The 16,828-nt window shown below is 48.2% G+C and overlaps 1 long non-coding RNA gene across 2 annotated transcripts in view; it reads left to right on the forward strand.

Annotated features, from left to right (window-relative positions):
- LOC138918506 (uncharacterized) overlaps window positions 1-9,948 on the forward strand; it is a 92,400-nt gene extending 82,452 nt beyond the window's left edge. For both annotated transcript variants that reach the window (XR_011427948.1, XR_011427949.1), the window contains exon 2: window positions 7,496-9,948. This is a non-coding gene — a long non-coding RNA (uncharacterized lncRNA). The remainder of the gene's footprint in view (window positions 1-7,495) is intronic.
- Window positions 9,949-16,828: the final 6,880 nt, after the last annotated feature.

Here is a 16,828-nt window from a genome sequence, read left to right on the forward strand (position 1 = left end):
GGTGCCCTGCATCAGTGGGAAGGCTGGAGAAGACCTTCTCTCCAGACTCTGCTACTTCTCTTAGTCCATGGAGGGCATTTTCAATGCTCTGGAATGCTGCTGCCACCCACTTAATTGGTGTCACCCTGAATGGCAGAGGCTGCCTTTGTATTTGGGCATCACGCATGCCCAATGTGTAAATACGAGCACACTACAAGGTTAATCGTCAGGAGGGTCCTCCTTGGAAAGAGAGCCTGTGGAAAATCCCAAATTTGCTCCGTGAGACACAGAATTTCTCTTAGAGACTGGCAAGCTCTTGGTGTAGGCACTGCTGGCCCAAGTGAGGCTGTTTCTGTACAGATGAGAATTCCGGGCCATGCTCTTCATATCTACGCAGCGTCCCGGTCCAGATGCAGGCAGGGGGCTGGTGAGCTGCCAAGAGGAACTCCAACTCTGTCAGATTTAACAGTGCATTAGAAGAACTTGGAGCAGAAATTTAAAAATTCTAATTAAGTACTGTATTTGGGGAGTGTAGCCACAAGTTAGACAGATAGTTGAGAGTGAAATGGTTTAGAGAAAGTATTTCACCTGCCCCTTGTATGACGTGTTTTCAAGTCTCTAACAATAGCAATAACAACAGTAACAACTGACATTTATAAGAAAGGAGTGTGTACCAGGTAATGTGCTACGTGCTTATCTGGATTATCTCTTTCAGGCGCACAAAAATCACGAGATAGTCATAGTTATTAATTCCATTAGATGGATACCACATCTGAGAATTAGAGAGACTGACTTGTCCCATGCCATATAGAAAGGAAGTGGCCAAGCTGGTCTGACTGACCCGGGAGTCTTATGCTTAACTACTAGCCATATTGCTGCTTAGAACCAGGCCCTTTGGTTTGAAGGGTGGACTGTAGCATTTCCCAGGAGAACACTTGCTCTTGTACCTTTTCTGAATTGCTTATTTGGTAGGCCTTTATTAGCAGAAGTGTCTGGTTCTAGAGGATTTAGTGTTAAAAAAGCAGCAAAGGTAATGGAGAGGCAGGGACCTTTAACAGGTTTCCTTCCTTCTGCTACCATTATTGGCATTTTGCTTCTGGGCCTGATTCATTTTCCCTTGGCAACGAGCTGGAATACATCAGCGGGGACCGACACCGCCAAAGGACAGCTGCCCTGGGTCAGTGGGTAAAATGGCCAGACCTCTGCTGCCTGCCGTGGGGGGCAAACGAGGCCACACATGACCTTCAGGAATTCAGCTGCATGTTTAGCCTCTCTGAGCCCCAGAGTGTGAGTGAAGAAGCAAGGTCACTTAGATTTTCACGTGCCCTTTTGGTATTGTCCTCATTCGGGTCTGAGGATCCTGGGCTTCTGTTTTCCATCTCCTGTACTGATTGACACTCTTTCTGAAGAGGAGAGAGTAAAAGGTTTCTAGCCAGGCACCTTTTCCATTTCTCTTAAGCCCAGGTATGTTTATAGAGAAATGGAATCATGTGCTTCTTATTCATATTATATTTACCCACGTGGACTCCCCTGGACATCTTGAGGAAGCCAGGGAAATCATTCCATGCATTTTCTCTTTGAAACGAGAAACTGTATTTAGCCAAAACTAGATGGAACAGTTGCTGGGGGCGGAGTGGGGCTGGAGGAGAGGGAGGGCTGTTGTGAGATTTTATTCTGCAAAGCTGGTCCTAAGCCTACTAAAGCAACTCCTCCTGGCTCCTGGTGCTGATGTGGGAACATTTGAAGGATACTCCATGCCCTGAACACGGGAATGAGAAATAGAGGGAAAGAGAAATAAATAAACCCAGCTCTATCACCTAAGAAGACCTGGAACTCAGGAAAACGTTGGCTTCAGTTTGGAATGAAGTCGGAATGGGTTCTTTTGCTGAATCCACCCTGAAAACCATACCTGCGTAACCTCTCTTTCGGAGCACCTTTCAAATGACATAGGGGAAAAGATCTCAATCACATGATGTCATTTGGGTTCCCTTTTCAACTAAAATCTCAATCGTTTTTCATGAGCTAGGTTCCAAACTATCAGAACTCTGCAGACGACGTGGTGCCATCTCCACCTGGTTACAGGTGTGAAGTTGGCGGAGGCGTCTGTTCGTGACTTTCTTCCTGATCTAGTTTCAAGTCATGAACACCAGTTGGGGTAATAACGAAAGCACTTAAAGTCTGCTAAGCAGTTTTCCCTAAGTTGTGGCCTCTTGAGCCGTGCTGGCTGAGCCTTCCCTGCAGGCTGAGGCTGGTCGACTATCTTGCCGTCTTACAAAAGAGGACGTAGGTGTCTGGGTGGGAGCAGAGTACAAACCATCGTCTGCGCAGAGCTGTGTGTGCCAGGGACGTGAATAGAAGCAGGTCTCAGTGGAAGCCTTATGATTGAGCTTTTTGCTTTTATTATTTGGTTTCCATGGTAAGTCTTTTCAAAAGACTAGGAAACATTGTCTTTACGTACCCAGGAGAGTAGTACGATGAACCATACTGAGCATCAGCAGAAGGCTTGAGAGTTGACAAAGCAAGCTTGTGCACAATGCCTTATTTGGTCCTCACAAAAGCCCTGTGAAATAGGGAGGGATTATGATTCCCATTTTGCAGAAGAGGAAATCGAGGCCCAAAGAGGCTAAGTGGCTTACTCTTGGCAACACAGCAAGAACGTAGCTAGCTCAGGTGTTGTCAGGCGGCCCCACTGTGGTTTTCAAAGGGTGCTCTGCATCGCACAGGTTCAGGGCCGTCGTCTCAGGATCAACAGCTGCCACCGCCCTGCAAACCCAGTTGTGCAACCACAATTAGATGAATTCTCAAGGGGGAGCGGTGCCTGCAGGGGGCATTTGGAAATGTGTGGGAGCTTTTTAGTTTCAGTCACTTGGGGTGGAGGGAACCATTGATATCTAGTGATGGGAGTCAGAAATGTTAAATATCCCACTTACCTGCAGGACTGTCCCACAAAGCGAAGACTTCTGCCCAAATTTTCAATAGCATCCTTGTTGAGAAACACCGAAGAGCATCTTTTAAAAAAATACATATTGAGCTTACACATGTGATTACATTTGAGATAAAGAGGATTTCCCTGCTAAAATGAACATTTGAAAAGGCTGGGCTAGCGGTCATTTGAGGTACCTGCAACTCTAAACTCCCGCTACTCTCTGCATCCTTATTTCTGGCTCTCCCCAAAGGTACCACAGAGAGGGGCTCTGGCCTTCTTTTGCTGGTCCAAGGTGGAACCACAGAAAGCTGAATGTTGTAAAATGGTTGGCTGGGCTCTGTGCACAGGGACCAGACCTTGCCCATCTGAACCACTCGGGTTAGTGATCCTTATGTCTTCCTTGCCTATGAAGAGGACTCTTGCTGCACAGTCTGTGATTCAGCCCACCGACAATCAGGTTAAAGACGTGGGCGCCAGCTGTCCTCGCTACCCTGCTGAGCAGACGTGGTTCTCACAGATTCCTCCATCTACTTGCAAGCTGCTCTTCTGTGCGGCATGAGATTTTTCCACTGAAGTGTTAAAGTTGGGGGTGGCAGAGAAGAGGGTGTTGCACATGCAGGAACCTGTCTGTCACAGCCTCGAGCTGGTGAGAGCTGAGATGTGACAGTTTATTCGCAAACCCGGAGTGGTGCTGGCAGCATGCCAACCTTCTCTGATGGTCCTGGCCAGCACGGCTCCCTTACATCTGCTGCTGTCTGTCTCCACACAGGAACTGGGAGCCACTGGAGAAGGTGGCCCTCTTTTCTTCTTTTCTTCTTTTTTGAGGAAGATCAGCCCTGAGCTAACGTCTGCTGCCAATCCTCCTCTCCTTGCTGAGGAAGACTGGCCCCGAGCTAACATGCATACCCATCTTCCTCCACCTTATATGTGGGATGCTTGCCAGAGTGGCCCTCTTTTACCAACTCTTGTTTACACTTAGTGACAGAAAGAGGCATCAGTGTAGGTCAGGGTGGAAAGAGAAAGCTCTTCAATGCTGCCGTCAGAATCCTAACAGACGTCCCTGATCTAGCACGTCGCGTGCTTACGGTCATGCTGGAGTTCTCACAAGAGCCCTGTGAGGTGAGCGTGGTTGTGTCCACTTTACAGATGAGGAAGCTGAGGCTTGGAATGAGTACACATGCCACCCAAGACTCCCCAGCTTCTAGGTAGTACACTCAGGTTCTCACCCACATTTGCCTGTGCTAAACAACACCTTCACGGCCATTCACTAGCCCACCTCTGTGAGCCTGAGGCTGCCATTCATCTCTGGGCGCCATTTTCTTTTCTTTTTTTTTTTTTTGAGGAAGATTAGCTCGGAGCTAACGTCTGCTTCCAATCCTCCTCTTTTTGCTGAGTAAGACTGGCCCTGAGCTAACATCCATGCCCATCTTCCTCTATTTTGTGTGGGATGCCTACCACAGCATGGCCTGACAAGTGGTGCATAGGTCCGCACCCGGGATCCAAACTGGCGAACGCTGAGCCGGGGAAGCGGAACGTGCAAACTTAACCACTGCATCACTGGGCTGGCCCCTGGGCTCCATTTTCTTGCATGAGGACTGCTGGGGTTGTGAGGGGGCTAGTAGCTCCATGGGTGTCTTGCTCAGCGTCGTGTCCTCTTGTCTAGCATGCTACCTGGCATATAGGAAGTGCTTAGCAACTCCCGTCGAATGGTTGTGTCGGCAGTCTAGGCCTCCTTCGTGGATCTATGCAGTGCCAGGAATCACATTTTGCTATAAATTCTACCACCCCGCGGCCTCGCAGACGAAGCAGCTTCGGGTGGAGAGTTTTAGGAAGGAGGATGGGGACCACAGCAGGAGCAATGACTGGAGCTCAGAGGATGGACCACACACAGGGGACAGTAGCTGGAGGTGACTGAAGCCATTGGGGTACAGGTGAGGCTCTATTTCACAAATACAGTGTCCTCAAGGGCTCTACACTGCTGGCCTCTGCTCCTCTGCGATACGGGACTCGGGCCAGTCAGGGGAGGCATTTGCTCCAGGCACAAAGTTTAAGGGGGTGTCAAAAAGCTCAGTTATTGAGATGACAAAGTTTTAATGAACTATTTTAAAAAATCCAAATTAATGCAAAATAATCCACAAGGAACAAATTATCAGCATTTTATTTATTTATTTTTTGGTGAGGAAAACTGGCCCTGAGCTAACATCTGTGGCAATCTTCCTCTCCTTTATGTGGGACGCCGCCACAGCGTGCCTTGATGAGCCGTGCGTAGGTCTACGCCCTCACTGAAGTAGGGTGGGAACTGAACCCCTACACCAGCAGGCCGGCCCTATCAGCATTTTAAATAAAGGCGGTACTTAAAATAAAGTGGTACCAGAGCTGGGCTGAGCCATAGTAAAGGCTGAGATGAAAAGGAGAATCAATCCTCCTGATCCTGTCTTATTTAAAATATTTATATTTTGTTTACCATGGATTTTTTGTGTTAATTTCAATTTTTTACAATACTGCATTAAAATGTAAGTCATCCTGACTGCTGAGCTTTGTGGCACCCCTTACTTGGTCACCCACAGCGAGTGCCTGGCCTTGCCCTGCCCTCGAGTCCTCACCCTTTCCCCTCTTACTCCTTCACCCAGACTGACCCCTGTCTGTGCTGTGCTCTGAGCCGGGCAGGTAACTTCCAGCCTCAGGACCTTTGCTCAGGCCACTCTCTTTTCCTGGCCTTCCCTTGCCCCACACATCTGGATGTCCCTGTCTCCGACCTCTGTTGTCATTGCTCAGTTATTTGTCTTTGATTCTTTGCTTTACTCCTGAGCACTATAGTGTAAGTCCCACGAGGGCAGGTGTTTTCATCTGTGATGGCCAGGCGTGTGGTAGATGCTTAATAAATGTTTGATGCATGAAAGAATAAACGAATATGAGAAGCAGGTGTAACTGTTGAGGGGCCTAAAAGCCATGATTGGGAGCTTTAATCTGAGGAACAATAGCCATCGTAGGCTTCTGAAAACAGGAATAACTGTATACAGCTACTATTTCTATGGGTGGGCACTATGCTGCGGACTTTTTATAGATACGTTATCTCACTGAATGCTCCTGACAACCCTCACGAAGAAAGTGAGACCGGAGAAGTTAAGGAACACGCCCAACTGCAAGGTCTTGGATTTATGTGTAGCTCTGCCCGAACTTTAATGAGAATTCTTAACGCTCGCAGGATGTGTTGGATGAGGAAGGAAGAGATCGAAAGTCAGTGGAAAACCAGAGAAGTAATGTGTGACAGAAGGCAGGAGAGAGGTGATGTTTCAGAATAATTTTGCTTCCCCCACTGTCCTTTCTCCTGTGTCGCTCCGTGTCGCTGTCCACAGGGTACGAAGTCCAGGAGGGGTCGGAGGGGCGTGTTGCCAGTCAGTTGCATGGACGTCAGAAGTAGGTTAAGAGTGGCTGGCAGAGAAGTGATTAACTCAACTAGACTGAACTCTGTTGAAAAAAATGCGTTCAGGACTTCTTTTTAAATGAGATTTTAATCCGATTAGCAGCCTGTACTTATTCACGACTCTGGCCTATCGGTGAGGTGCTTGCCAGCAGCTCTCAGGTCTGATGGGGTGGTCTGGCGAATCTTTTCGAGCTCTTTGAGGGACAGTGGCACTGTTGAGTAGAGAGAACCCCATTAGGAAGCCAGGAAAACCTGGGCTGGCCTCTGGGCTCTGCACGTGACCTCACCTTTCTGAGCCTCTTTCTTGGGGGTGTGGCGATGATAACCTCTTTCTCACCGCGTACCGCGAGGATTAAATGAGATGAGTTAGACAAAGCAGCTTGTGCGATACCTGGCACATAGGAGGTACACGTGGATGTTTGTGTCCTTTATTGTTTTTCTCCGGTTTTCTAGTTCTTCTTTGTTGTCTGGTCAGGGGGAGAGTAGGAAAAGGGCTGAGGGCAAGAGCTGGGAGTGGATGGCCTTCTGGTGAACACTGACCGATCGGACTGTAGATGACCTTCAAATGTTACCACTTGATTACACAAGCACACACTTAAAAGTGATGCATGATGACGAACAGCATTTAAAGAACGCTCTGTCTCTAAGGAGTTCAAAGCGCTTTACACACGCACTATTATCAACCCTGGCACAATCCCTGGGCGGGTACCGTCATCTCCATTTTCAAGAGGGGAAGGAGACCCAGGAAGGACCAAAGACCTGTCTGGTCCCCACGTTCTCTCTGCTCTCTGCTCAGCCCTGTCATGTGAGCCCACATAGCAAGCCAGGGCTGGCTGGAAAGTCAGTGACGCCTTCAGAGTGACTGCATGTTGGAAAATCCCCTAATCCTGAACTCCTTAATAAAGCAACGCTTTCTTATGGGGAAAGCTGAGCTCTCCAGGAAAATTTTCTGGAAATGGATTACTGGAACAGCATCTTCATCTTGTTAGAATTAAGGTGCTCTGGTGAAGTCCACAGGGGATTTACTTCATTCCAGACTTGCGAGGGGGCAAGTTGAGACATGACTAGTCAGCGCGAGTGGTTTCCAGCTAATCTCTGGAATCAAAAGTATCCTGAACCATTGTTTTTCTCTCCTCCTCCTCCTTTTGCTTTTTCCTTTTTGGCAGATGGTTGACCCGGGGCCACTAAAATGGACAACTCTTTGGAATGAGTCTGGTGAAGAAGAGGAACTGTAGGCATAAAGTTAGAGCACAACCTTGGAGCAAGCTGAACTGCAACTGGAGAAGCAGACTTCAGGGGCCCAGACGAAGAGAGGACAGCTCGCTGTGGGTTTAACGTTGACCCTGATTGCAGACAACCATCGTCAGGCAGCTGCAGTGCATCTTCAGCTCAACCTGTTAGATGGACAAAGGGGGCCTTCATCCAGGAGGATGCTGGGGAGGCAGGACCAAGGCTCTGCATTGCTGAGATGTGTTTGGCTTGACTGTACCAGCCAAAAACAAGAAGTAACAAACGTAATGAGGTGGTTGCTGATCTGTAACCCCCCGGTGAACCTGTTGCATCTGACAGGCCGTAAATCCTGAAGCCACTCAAAAGAACTGCAACTGCAATTGACATGTTCAGCAAGCTGTTCAATAACATGTCGTGGCGTTTTATACACATTCATTCAACAAGCATTTATGTACCAGGCACTGTAAGAGATGCCAGTGAGTAAAGGATGAGGGCGGCCCAGAGCATGTTCAGAGACTTTTCTCTGTCTTAATCCTCACAGCAGTCCATTGCTCCCATTTTGTAGGTGAGGTGACCAAAGCTCAGAGAGATAACTAAACTCTGCTCAAAATCTCATGGATAGCTTATAGACAGGAATCAAACTCACATCTCCTGAAAACAAATCATTGTCATAACAACTAATGTTATTGAACATTTACTATGCAGAGGCACTGACTCATTTGCTTTCCGTGTACACGAGTGCATCTAACTCTTAAAACAATTCTATGAGGTAGGTGTTATTTTTATGGTACCCAGTTCACAGAAGAGCTAACAGGCCCAACAGGTGAAGTATGCAGAGGAGGTAAGCGAAGGAGCTGGCATCCCCCCAGCCAGCCCGGCCAAGCCCTTGCTCGCGGCCTACCATGCTGCCAGCTACAGAGGTGGGTCTCACTGCCCTCTGGGAGTGGGACATACATTTGAATTTCCTTTTTGGAGGAATGTGTCAGCCCTGATCTGTTTGAAATCTCTCCATTCAAGCGTTTACTGAGAACCCACCACTTTCCGGGCACAATTTGTGCCTGTCCACAGCAGTGGTCCTTTCTGGGCTGTGAGCAGTGTGTGGTGGGAGCTGGCTGACACTGGGGGAGAGGGCTGTGGGCTGTGGACCCGTCAGTGCTCTTGGCTTTGTTGCATTTGTGGGAGTCCCAGAAGGTGCTGGCGGTGGTCACAGTAACCACCACTACCATCATCACACAGCTAACATTTTTTTTAAGCACTTACTCTGTGCCAGGCACTATGCTAAGCACTTGGCAAGCATGAACTTTGTTAATCCTCACACTGTTCTTATTAGGTAACTATTGATCTTAGGCCCATTTTGTAGAGGAGGAAACAGGCTTACAGAGCCCAAGCCATGGGCACAGAGTCACTCAGCTAACAAGCGGCAAAGCTGGGCATCTGATAAGATAGTGGCCTTTCCTGCCACTCTAGGCAGGCTGGTTTAGTCTGAACTTCCTATTCTAACAGGAGCCTCTGTCAGGAATATTCAGCCCCAATGGCTCTCCCCCGGGACTTCCTGCTCTGCCAAGAGCCCCTGCCTGCCCCTAAGGACTTGGGCGGGGGCTCTTCGGGGTTTGAGAAGGCCTCTTTGGAAGAACAATAGCTTGGGTGTTCCTCTTGTATCTTCTGAGTGATCCCGGCAGGAAGGCCCTAGTGCTGGTTCAGGGAGGGGCAGGAGAGGGCAGGTGGGCGTACGGCAGAGGGATCAGCTGTGCCTAGCTCCAAGTGAGTAATTTGGTTTACTTATGACTCCGCAATTATACTATTTTGAGTTTTATTCACTCAAAGATAGATATAATTCAGGGAGTTTGCGAGAAAAGGCAGGGGTTTATTTACCTGAGGCTAAAAGAGCAGGCTTTGTGTTTTCAATTTATTAGGCCTTAGGCTGTAGGGTTGACGTGCCAGCCTCCGTGATGGGTTGCTCCCCATCTGCATTCGTTTGCTTGGGCTGCCATAATAGGGCCCCGCAGACGGGGCGCTTCAACAACTGAAATTTATTTTCTCACAATTCTGGAGGCTGGAGTCCAAGTGCAATGTGTTGGCAGGGTTGGTTTCTCTGAGGCCTCTCTCCTTGACTTAGAGATGACTCTCTTCTCCCTATGTCTTTACATGGTCTTCCCTCTGTGTGTGTCTGTGTCCCAGTTTCCTCTTCTCATAAGGACTCCAGCATTATTGGGTTAGGGCCTGCCCTAAAGACCTCATTTTATTTTAATTTCCACTTTTTAGTCGTCTTCTTTTTTTTCCACAAATTGACATTTTATTGTGTTATGGTGTTGGTATTTTGGATACAATTTTCCCTCTGTTCTCCAAATTTTCTGAAATACAGTTGTATCTTCTTTCTTTTGTTGTTAAATTTCCCTGAACTACTTCTTTAAAGGCCTTATCTCCAAACACAGGTACTGGGATTAGGACTTCAATATATGAATTTTGGAGGATGCAGGTCAGTTCACAACAATATCAGAGCAGCAGCATTCTCTGCTGAGGAGCGGTTTGGGCTTCTCTGAGTCCTAATGAAGCTGAGATGGGAGAGAGTGACAGGCAGACGATGTGACTGACTAGCAGGTGGGGAGGTCTCGGCTAAACCTGTTCCAGCTCGGGCTACCTGGACACAAGCTGCTCAGCTAAGGCTCCAGAGCTGACAGGCAGATCCCAATCGATCCTGGTTCCTCCAACAGATGCGGCCTGGCTTCATCATCCAGCAGAGCCAAATGGGATAGGAAGAGACAGGGCTGGCCCTGAGAGCTGGGTGTCAGACTCGGGGCAGCTGAGATGGTGGAGGTTGCACCATTCCTGTCTCTGAGCTGGGGCTGATTCAGGGCTGGGCCAACGTGGCCTTTGTCCGAGGCCCAAGGGGATTGTTGGTTTTATGAGCAAACCTCCCAGGATGGGGCAGCAGCAGAGAAATTTCCCTTTCCTCATTTGATGGGGCAAGAGCTGGCAGGACACATTCTCCCTGGGGAGGGGAGTGGAAAGATCAGGGCAGAGGTGGAGTGAGGTGCCAAGTCAGAGGGAGGGAAGTGTGAGCTGAAGGGGTGAGGGAAATGGTGGAAGGTGGAGGAGCCATTCCAGCCCTGGCCACTGATTGTCAGAGCCAGGGAAGGCTATCGCGTGGTCTTGTCTAGTTTTCATTCTGTAAAGAACTAGACAGTTTGTCACATGGGGCACATCGCTGGGGTGTATACAACTTAGGAAACACCAGGGAAGTTCAACAAGGTTTGGTCTCTAAAATTGGGACAGCTTTGGTTTTGAACAATGGGTTTAAGAATCATCCATGAACTTGAAGTTCCAGAATGGACTTTTCTTATTAGCTCATCTTTTACCTATTTCCAAGTTATTAAAAGCATACATATAGATAGATACACATAGATCATGATAGCAATGGATAGATATTTTTATTTTTTCTCTGATTATAAAAAATACATATTAGAGAAAATTTGAAGTACATATACACAAAGTCACGGAGGGGAAAATGCAAAATCACGCATGAATTCAGAGATAAGAACTATAGTGTTTGGCATTTAGTTCTCTAGGGTCATCCTTTTGCATTTGTACAGATACGTATAAATGCATAAACATATTTATGCAAAATTAGTCTTACAAAGGGATCATCCAACACATACTTTGCACTTAATATATTTTGAGCATTGCTGACAAGTTTCTCTATCATGGTTTTTAAACAGCTGTTTCGTAGTCCATTGGATGGGTTTACCACAATTTCTTTAATTCCCTATTGTGGGACACTGTTTTCACTATATAAACAAGACTTAACTGAATATCCTCGTAGAAACCTTCTCATGTCCTGTTTTACAACAGGTGTGAGCTTCAGGCTTGGACTCCTTTGAATTTCTGAACCACATCTGGGAAAGAGCTATAATGTGTGTTTGGGAGATTAGCTGCCTGATGGGAATCAGGGATGGGATCCTGGAGCCAACAGATTGGTGTGGCTATGTCCCAAATGAACCCCGTTTTAATCTGGATGAATAGAAAGAGCGTCTAGAAAAAAATGTCAGGCCGTGTCTGAAGAATTGTGCAAAAGTCTGATGGTAAGTCTAACAGGGGAATTGGTAAATAAGAGTTTGTTTAGAGAAGACCACACAGTGTGGGGTTCTTCAAGGAGTCCCCCGAAGCAGTTCTAAGCTTATAGAATGAAGTCCACTCTTGTGGCCACAGAAAGAGTAGAGTTTTGAGCTTTTTTGTTCAAAATGGGCCAAAACATGGGAGAAGGAATGCCAGCAACTGACCGGGGTTAATCCCAATGACTTTCTGTAAGAGAAGTCTAGATGGCTGGAATGGTGGCTCCATGTTCATTAGAGGCCAACACTCGGTCTTATCCATCATTCTTAGTGCCTGGCTTCCAGCTTGAAGATTGCCTCATGGTCTCCAAAGACAGTTGGAGCTCCAACCATCACATCTTCATTTCAGGTAAGGCTGATATTCACTTAGAAGGCATAGGTATGGGCAATTAGTTGTTAAAATATCAACATATTTCTGAATGAGTGGGCAAATAGCCACTGCCTCTTGGCATTCCTGGATTGTCCCCAAGATCCTGTAACTAAAGGGTTAACATAAGCCTCACATGATTCTAGTGCTAGGGCTGATGTCCACTGGAATGGTTGAACATGTTTAAAACCACCCCCAATTCCAGCTAGGAAGATGGGAGGGGCAAGCAAAAAGGCTTGTTTCCCAGGTAAGCGGCCTCCTTTACAGTATTTTCTACAAGCTGCACCCATCAATTTTCACTTGCATCCCTTATCTGCAATGCAGACTGGGAAATGTAGTTCTGTAGCTGTCAAGATGTCATCCTTCCAACAACATGAAGTTCTCTTTCTAAAGAAGCAGAGTGTGGGGTGGGCAACTCTACTCAGAAAAGCAAATTCTGCGGTAGCCACAGTGGAGGAGGCTCAATCTTTCACACCTTAGCGTGAATAACATCCCAAATCAAGTCAGCAACATTTGGAGGGGAGATAATTCTTCTCTTCCTTGACAGTTGCTTAGTGTGTGTGTGTGTGTGTGTGTGTGTGCGTGTGTGTGTGTGTGTGTGTATGTATGAGTGATGTGGAGAGGAGGAGGGTGGAAGGTGGAGGAGGAGGGGTTATGCCCCCGGGATGTTGGATCTCCAGAAAGAAAGGGAACAGCATTTGTAGCTATTTCTAGTTGTCAGGAAAAAATCATGCCCCCTCTGCTGAGACCAACTGCCTAAGAAAATCCCTCCTACAGTTCTTGAAAACAAAAACAAATAAATAAAATAGAAGCAGACCTCCCCCCAACGCTGGTGGGAGTGTAAATTAGAAGGCAATTTGGCAGTATTTAGCAAAACAAAAAATTCACACACCATTTGACCCAGTAAATCCACTTCCTGGAATCTATCCTGAGAAACATTCATGTGCCTGCGTGAAGATGTCTGCACAAAGATGCTGATTGTAGTATGGCCTTCGGAGGGGGAAACTGGAAGCCACATGAACATCTATCAATAGCGGATTTGTTATAACCATTTAGGGTACATGTAGTCTGAAGATTTAACAAAATGAAGTAGATTTATTATATCGTCATAGAAAAATCTCCAAAACATATTTGAAGAGAAATAAGCATATTGCATAACAATATAAATGCAAGTTTAGTATGCTATGACTTTTGTAGCAAAACAAGTGTACACGAACATATGTCCTTATAGAAGGAACTGGGAGAGGGCCCCGCTGTTGACAGTGGGAGGGCAGTGGGGGAGTGAGTGTTGAAAAGATTTTGAGGTTTTGTTCTATATACTCTTTAACTCTTTCAGTTGGAGCATATTTATGAATTATTCATGTAATTAAAAAAACTTCATGATGACGTACGAAAGCTGTGGAGTGTTTGGAGCAGGCAGCTCGAGAGACGCATCAGGAGGGGTAGGTAAGAGCATTTTCAGTACGGCACAAAAATAATATAATAAACCTATCAAAATAATGAAAATAACAACAAACATTTAGTTCTTACTATAAGGCAGGACAGTTCTAGGTGCACTGCATAGATTAATTTATTTAATCCTCACAACGACCCTATGGGATTGGTGCTATGATTTCTATTTAACAGATCACAAAACTGAGGCACAGAGAGATGAAGTAAGTTGCCCCAAGTCACACAGCTGGTAAGAGGCAGAAAGAGGAATCAAGCCCAGTTGGTCTGATCATGGACATCATGTTCTGAACCCGATGCAATGCTGCCCGTGTGCATTTGTAGCATGACCGATAGTTTGTAGAGCAATCTCGCATACATGATCTCATTCGTTCCTCAGAGTCACGTTTTGTTGCCTGCCTGCTCTGGGCCAGGCACAGGGCTAGCGGCCTCATGATTTCAGCCTTTTACTCCTCATGACGTGTTAGTCATTTCTCCACTGGTACTTCATTACTCTTCATAGTCCCCATTATGCAGATGGAGAAACAGGCTCAGAGATTTTACATCATTCTCCCAGATTCACGTGGCTGGCGGCTTAATTTGGGTGTCCCTCAAAGCCGACCCCAAGACAAGGATTTCCTTGCAGGTGGTTTATTTGGGACGGAATGGGGACACGTGCTGGGGAAGGGAGGGGAAGTAAGTCAGGTGTGTTAATGACACTTACACTGCAGGGACACGGGCTTCGTTCTACTGAGGCCTCTCTGAGACTGTGCGGAACAGCCCACTGAGGCCGGAGGGCCCTGGGTCTTCATTAAGAGCATGAGCCTTGCTCTCCAGCACTTCCGGTCTGCCCTGGTGAGGACCAGGCACATTTCAGGGGGTGGGGGGACCAGGAAACTGTTAGCTTGTCCTTGACTGTGACCTTAGAGTGGGCTGGGCAGCCACAGGAGGACCATCCACAGCTCCACCAAAGTCAATGAGTAGAGCAGAACCAGGATTCAAACTCAAGTCTGTCTGACTCAAGGCCCCCAGACTCCCAGGCCCACAGCCAGAAACACGGGCTCCAGCTAGGCCTCTTGCTTGACTGTCCACAGACATGTCAGAGTGCAGTCATGTGGCTCCAGGAAACAGAGCTTCAGTGGGACCAAAACAGAATCGCAGAGAGGCTGCTGGCTGCTTCCCTAATCGGTAGCCCTGAGAGAAGGGGAGAGTCAACTGGGGGAGGAAGGAAACCCTGAATCAACTGCTGCCGCACCTCTGCTCCCTTCACTGCGGCCACACTGGCCCTCGTCCTTTTCCTAAAACAAAAGGCTCACCCTTAGGCTTGCTGAGTCTTCTGACTGAACGTCTTTCCCTCAGCTTCTTTACGTCTTTACTGTCCGAGAGAGGCCTTCTGTGCCACACTCAAAAATTGCACTCCATTCCTATGCTCCTTAGCATGCTGTCAGCCAACATAGGAAATGCTTTATGTCTTCCTCTCGGCTCTTGTCTTTCTCCTGCACTGGAGCCTGAGCACTGGAGCATGTACTGGAGCATGAGTGCTGGAGCATGAGCACTGGAACATGCACTGAAGCATGAGTGCTGGAGCATGAACACTGGAGTATGAGCACTGGAACATGAGCACTGGAACATGAGCACTGGAGCATGTACTGGAGCATGCACTGGAGCATGAGCACTGGAACATGAGCACTGGAGCATGAGCACTGGAGCATGTACTGGAGCATGCACTGGAGCATGAGCACTGGAGCATGTACTGGAGCATGCACTGGAGCATGAACACTGGCGCATACCCTGGAGCATGAGCACTGGAGTATGAGCACTGGAACATGAGCACTGGAGCAGGTACTGGAGCATGCACTGGAGCATGAGCACTGGAGCAGGTACTGGAGCATGCACTGGAGCATGAGCACTGGAGTATGAGCACTGGAACATGAGCACTGGAGCATGTACTGGAGCATGCACTGGAGCATGAGCACTGGAGCATGTACTGGAGCATGCACTGGAGCATGAGCACTGGAGCATGTACTGCAGCATGCACTGGAGCATGAACACTGGAGCATGCCCTGAAGCATGAACACTGGAGCATGCACTGGAGCATGCCCTGGAGCATGAACACTGGAGCATGCACTGGAGCACGAGCACTGGAGCATGCACAGGAGCAGAGGCAGTCTGTGTTCACTGCTCTATCCGTGGCACCACATTGAGTCTGCCACCTGAAGCGTTCCCAGTAAATGTTAGTTGATTGAATGAATGAGAAAGCAGGTGGGAAGAGCAGCTTGGGGAGGGGTAAGGACATCCCACGGAGATTCACGTGGTGAGGATGGTAGAGATGGGGGTTTAGGGAATGGGAGCGACTCCTCCACACAAACCTGTTCTACATACATTTTTCTTGAAGGCCTGTGGCCCCTGACCTTCATCCTGACCTGGCCCTGCCTTGCTGGCCTGAGCGGAGAGGGGCTGGGTACTAGAAGGCCCAGAGTTTCCTCTTTGGTGTGGGAAAGGGAGGGGCGACTGGTTTGAGCTGAGGCACCCCATAGCAGGGAGTGGCCGGTGCCAGCTCCTCTCTGACACAGGCAGCCCTGAGCTTCCTGTCGGCGCCCACAGCTTGGCCCTGAGGCCCAGGAGAACTGGACAAACAGCGAGCTCTCTGTTGCTCTGCATGGGGGCTGCAGGCTGTCCTCTCTGGCGGGAGAGTAATTGGCATTTCCTGCTCCCAGGCAGCCCTTGGCCCTCCGGGGTCCTGCTCTGGTCTCTGACCTCCTGAGACAGGAACATCCTTTCCCATCGGCGCCCCAGAGATTCTTTATAGCTTCAGGTCAGCACATGCTCCCTTGCCGTGGCCTTCTTCAACTGCCAGATTGTGTCCCCTTCCTGGGCCCAGGGTGTCCTGTTCCCTTAGAACCTCGCCCGTAGCTGTCATTTGTTGAGCAACTTAGCCAGGCCCCGTGCATATTACCTCTCCTAACCCTTAGACTCCCTTGTGAGGCTGGTACTGTTATTTCCCCATTTTACAGATAGATGTGAAGGATTTTCATAATTTATTGAGGAATTTCCGCATGCCAGGCAATGTCCTACGCACTTCATATTTGTGGCAGATTCCGTTCTTGTTCCCGAGTGCTTGCTGCCCCTCCCTGTGGGACAGTCACATGCCCCACCCTAATGATGACAAGTATGACTAGTTTGGCCAATGGAATGGGATTGGAAGTGACAGACTTCTGCGTAGAAGCTCTGAGAGTCGTTGCGGGTTCTGCCTTTCCTCCCTCCACACCAGCCCTGCCAGGCCCAGAGAGGGGTGGAGCCGGCTGTCTGGTTCCCAGAATAAAGACGTGCGGCCAAACCACAATGAACATGTAACAGGAGCGCGA

The sequence above is a fragment of the Equus caballus genome, chromosome 17 (assembly GCF_041296265.1).
Source record: "Equus caballus isolate H_3958 breed thoroughbred chromosome 17, TB-T2T, whole genome shotgun sequence".
Classification (NCBI taxonomy): Eukaryota; Metazoa; Chordata; class Mammalia; order Perissodactyla; family Equidae; genus Equus; species Equus caballus.